The sequence below is a fragment of the Balaenoptera musculus genome, chromosome 1, assembly GCF_009873245.2.
Source record: "Balaenoptera musculus isolate JJ_BM4_2016_0621 chromosome 1, mBalMus1.pri.v3, whole genome shotgun sequence".
Taxonomy (NCBI): Eukaryota; Metazoa; Chordata; class Mammalia; order Artiodactyla; family Balaenopteridae; genus Balaenoptera; species Balaenoptera musculus.
In genome coordinates, this window is record NC_045785.1 from 130,438,133 (window position 1) to 130,444,229 (window position 6,097).

Here is a 6,097-nt window from a genome sequence, read left to right on the forward strand (position 1 = left end):
AGCACTGAAATTGAATCAATTATTTAAAAACTCCCAATAAGCAGAGGTCCAGGACCAGAAGGCTTCACAGGTGAATTCTACCAAACATTTAGAGAATAGTTAACATCTATCTTTCTGAAACTATTCCAAATAATTTCAGAGGAAGGAACACTTCTGAACTCATTGTATGAGGCCACCATCACCCTGATACCAAAACTAGACAAAGAAACCACACAAAAAAAGAAAATTACAGGCCAATGTCACTGATGAACTTAGATTCAAAAATCCTCAACTAAATATTAGCAAACCAAATCCAACGATAGGTTAAAAGGATCATATACCATGATCAAGTGGGATTTATCCCACGGATGCAAGGATTTTTCAATATCTGCAAATCAATCAGTGTGATGCACCACATTAACACATTGAAGAATAAAAACCATATGATCAGCTCAATAGATGCAGAAAAAGCTTTTGATAAAATTCAACATCCATTTATGATAAAAACTCTCCAGAAAGTGGGCATAGAGGGAACCAACCTCAACATAATAAAGGCCATATATGACAAAACCACAGCTAATAGCATACTCAATGATGAAGAGCTGAAAGCATTTCCTCTAAGATCAGGAACAAGACAAAGATGTCCACTCTCACCACTTTTATTCAACATAGTTCTAGAAGTCCTAGCCACGGCAATCAGAAGAAAAAGAAATAAAAGGAATTCAAATTGGAATAGAAGAAGTAAAACTGTCACTATTTGCAGAAGACATGATACCATAGACAGAAAATCCTAAAGATGCCACCAGAAAACTACTACAACTCATCAATGAAACTGGTAAAGTCACAGGATACAAAATTAATACACATAAATATGTTGCATTTCTATACACTAACAATGAAACATCAAAAAGAGAAATTAAGGAAACAATCCCATCACCGTCACATCAAAAAGAATAAAATACCTAGGAATAAACCTACCTAAGGAGGCAAAAGACCTGTACCCCAAAACCTGTAAGACACTGATGAAAGAAACTGAGGATGACACAAGCAGATGGAAACACTGTGTCTTGGGTTGGAAGAATCAATATTGTCAAAATGACTATACTACCCAAGGCAACCTTCAGATTCAATGCAATCCCTATCAAATTATGAACAGCATTCTTCACAGAACTAGATCAAAAAGTTTTTAAATTTGTATGGAAACAGAAAGGGCCCCGAATAGACAAAACAATCTTGCAAATGAAGAACTGAGATGGAGGAATCAGGCTCCCTGGCTTCAGACTATACTACAAAGTTACAGTCATCCAAACAGTATTGTACTGGCACAAAAACAGAAATATAGATCAATGGAACAGGATAGAAAGCCCAGAAATAAACCCATGCACCTATGGTCAATTAATCTATGACAAAGGAGGCAAGAATATACAATGGAAAAACGACAGTCTCTTCAATACATGGTGCTGTGAAAACCGGACAGCTACATGTAAAAGAATGAAATTAGAACATTCTCTTAACACCACACACAAAAATAAACTCAAAATGGACTAAAGACCTAAATGTGAGACTGGATACTATAAAACTTCTAGAGGAAAACATAGGAAGAACACTCGGACATAAATCGCAGCAGTATCTTTTTGTATCTCTCTGCTACAGTAATAGAAATAAAAACAAAAATAAATAAATGGGACCTAATTAAACTTAAAATCCTTTGCATGGCAAAGGAAACCATAAATAAACGAAAAGACAACCTATAGAATGGGAGAAAATATTTGCAAATGATGCCACTGACAAGGGTTTAACCTCCAAAAAATACAAACAGCTCACACAACTCAATAGTAAAATGACAAACAACCCAATCAAAAAATGGGCACAAGATCTAGACATTTCTCTAAAGAAGACATACAGATGGCCACAAGGCACATGAAAAGATGCTCAACATTGCTAATTATAGAGAAATGCAAATCAAAACTACCATGAGGTATCACCTCACACCAGTCAGAATGGCCATCATCAAAAAGTCTACAAATAATAAGTGCTAGAGAGGGTGTGGAGAAAAAGGAACCCTCTCACACTGTTGGTGGCAAAGTAAACTGGTACAGCCACTATGGAGAACAGTATGGAGTTTCCTTAAAAACTAAAAATAGTGTTACCATATGATCCTGCAAGCCCACTCCTGGGAAAATATCCAGAGAAAACCATAATTCAAAGAGATACATGCACCCCTATGTTTATAGTAGCACTGTTTACAATAGCCAAGACATGGAAGCAACCTAAATGTTCACCGAGAGATGAATGGATAAAGAAGATGTGATACACACACACACACACACACACACACAATGGAATACTACTCAGCCATAAAAAAAATGAATAATACCATTTGCAGCAACACGGATGGACTTACGCTTTATCATACTAAGTGAAGTCAGACAGAGAAAGACAAATATCATATGATATCATTTATATGTGGAATCTCAAAAAGAAAAGATACAAATGAAATTATATACGAAACAGAAATAGACCCACAGACATAGAAAACCACTTACAGTTACCAAAGGGGAAAGTGGGGAGAGAGGGATAAATTACGAGTTTGGAATTAACATACACACACTACTATATATAAAATAGATAACCAAAAAGGGTTTACTGTATAGCACAGGGAATTATACTCACTTTATAATAACTTATAAGGGAAAAGAATCTGAAAAAAAAATACATATATATGTATGTATAGCTGAATCACATTGATGTACACCTGAAACTAACACAACACTGTAAATCAACTATACTTCAATAAAACATTTAATTATAATAAAAATAAAATAAAATCATGACAAAAAAATAACTTAGGAATAAACCTAACCAAGGAGGTGAAATACTTATATGCTGAGAACAATAAAACATTGATAAAGGATATTGAAGATGATTCAAAGAAACAGAAAGATATGCCACGTTGTTGGATTGGAAGAATTAATATAGTTAAAATGGCCATACTACCGAAAGCAATCTATGGATTTAATGTGATCAATATACCCATGACATTTTTCACAGAAGTAGAACAAATAATCCTAAAATTTTATATGAAACAACAAAAGACCCAGAATTGCCAATGCAATCCTGAGGAAAAAAAAACAAAGCTGGAGGCATAACCCTCCCAGAATTCAGACAATACTACAAAGCTACACTAAGTAAAATAGCATGGTACTGGCACAAAAACAGACATATGGATCAACGGAACAGAATAGAGAGCCCAGAAATAAGCCCACACACCTGCAGTCAATTAATTTCCGACAAAGGAGGCAAGACTATACAGTGGAGAAAAAACAAGTCTCTTCAGCAAGTGGTGTTGGGAAAGCTGGACAGTCGTATATAAATCCATGAAGTTAGAACACTCCCTCACACCATACACAAAAATACACTGAAAATACAAGATATGACAAGATAAACACAAGATATGGCACCGTAAAACTCCTAGAAGAGAATACAGGCAAAAACATTCTCTGACATAAATTGTAGCAATGTTTTCTTAGGTCAGTCTCCCAAGGTAACAGAAATAAAAGCAAAAATAAACAAATGGGACCCAGTCAAGCTTATATGCTTTTGGACAGCAAAGGGAACCATAAACAAAACAAAAAGACAACCTATGGACTAGGAGAAAATATTCACAAATGATGCAACTGACAAGGGCTTAACTTCCAAAATATACCAACAACTCATACAACTCAATAGTAAAATGACAGACAATGCAATTAAAAATGGACAGAAGGCCTGAATAGACATCTTTCCAAAGAAGACATACAGATGGCCAACAGGCACACGAAAAGATGCTCAACATTGCTAATAATTAGAGAAATGCAAGTCAAAACTACAATGAGGTATCACCTCACACATGTCAGAATGGCCATCATCAAAAAGTCTACAAATAAATGCTGGAGAGGGTGTGGAGAAAAGAGAACCCTCCTATATTGTTGGTGGGAATGTAAATTGGTGCAGCCACTATGGACAACAGTATGGAGGTTCCTTAAAAAACTAAAAATAGAGTTGCCATATGATCCCACTCCTGGGCATATATCCAGAAAAGACAAAAATTCGAAAAGATACATGCATCCCAATGTTCACAGTAGCACTATTTACAACATCCAGATGTGGTCTCTACCATCTCCTACTAAAAGAGGGACCCTTGAAAAAATGTCTGAGGCAGGAAACATACAAGGTAAGCCTGGGTTGTCTTATGCTAGAAAGCAAGGAACTATCAAAAAGTCCTGTATGAAGTCAAAGTGTATCAAGTCAACAAGATACAGGACCCAAGAGTGGAAGTATTAATTTGAGCATCAAAATAATGTCTGGAGTAGACTGAAAAACATTAAATACACAGGAAATCTACAAGCTCATGATAGTGAAAAGTCATTTGTTTCCTTTGGAAGTTGCTAGAGCACCAACTCACTCTAAAAATCATGCATTTATCTGGTCTTTAAGAAATGTATTTCAGGAAGATAAGTTGTTAAGTTCCTTACAGAAAAATTCCAGCTAATGCAGAAAAAGTGATGGAATTTAGAAAATCACCATTAATTGAAATAGAGGTCAGGGTAACATACACCAGTGAAATGCTAAAATCATTAGGTGACAGGTTAATAAATGGTGAACTTCAAATGCAGGGATCAGGCTGACCCCACCTGATTCCACTGATAAATCATCACTAAAAGTTGGACAACCAGATATGTGCCTTCTGATGTGAAGGGACAGAGTACACAGCCCACTTGAGAAAATGCATTCCTAAAATACTGAACCTGAATCTAGTCAAGCCTCTGGATCTAACTTTCACTTTATAGGGATAGAGGACTAAGTTAAAGGACACATAAAAAAGCAAACAGCCAAATGTTGACCTTATACAGGACAAATGACCTGGCTCCTTCAACAAATGAATGATATGAAGAAAAAAGGGAGGAGTAGGAGATGGCAATCAAAACAAATATGTGGATAATGCTTGGACCCTGATTCAAACAAAGGAAAAGGTAGGTTATCAGTGATATGCCAGAAATCAGCAACTTTCATGTTCTAGCTATGATTTGATTAATACTGGTTACTAGTTGAGATATTAGCTAGAGCATTTCAGTTAGTAAGTTGTAATATAAATTTAGGAAATACGAATCCAAGGTATATCGTAATTCCCTCTCATGACCTCACCTGACTTCCAGACTTGACTTTCCCATCAGGATGACACTTGCATCTCAAACATTGTACAACTGCAATCTGAACTCAGGTACGTATCTTCTGTTTCTCCTAAACCCATTCTTTTATCCCCCAAATTTTCTATTTCGGAGTTGCCTTCTACTATCTACATAGCGGCCCTTACCAGGAACCCAGAGAAAGTTCTTTACCAATTAAATATAATCAGTTTCTAAGTGTTGCCCAATTTTCCTTCCTAAACAACACTTTTAAAATTTGTCCTCTTGTCTACTTTGCTAATACCACTACCTTAGATCAGGCCCTAGTCTTCCTGAACAATTAAGACATCCTCCTAGCTGCTTATCTTGCTTGTAGTCTTTTCCTCTCATGGCCGTCTACCACACAGCTGTCATTCGTCTGTAGAGCAAACTATCATGTCGTTCCTTTGCTTAAAACTCTCCAACAGCTGGTATTTACGGCCTTTGTCGTGTGCTGCTTAGTTCTGCTACGCTGAAGTGACTGCAATTTCACTGTTTGATGCCTTAGTGCCTTTGCTTCCACCGTTCCCTCTGCAAACAACCTCAACCCTTGCCTCCTGATTTAAATTCAGGTGTCAGCTCCAGGAGTACCTTCCAGATGGACGTTAGGTAGGTGCACCCATACCACCCTGTGTACACGTTATCACTGGGCTGAGGACACTGTTGAGTTACCGCATGAGACGACACTTTGCTACCTTTACTCATTTCTGTTACAGATGAAATAAATATGAATATAGAGAATATATACCATTCTAGCAAAACTCATCCTCTTTGGACAGATTTTCAGGGCTTAAAGAGACATATTTTGTTCTAAGGGCCCTTGAAGATGGAAAAAGAAAACAATTAGTGGTTCTGTTTTTGTTCAGCCATCACACAAAGAAGTTGAGCATTAGTTAGATAATCCAGAGCATCAG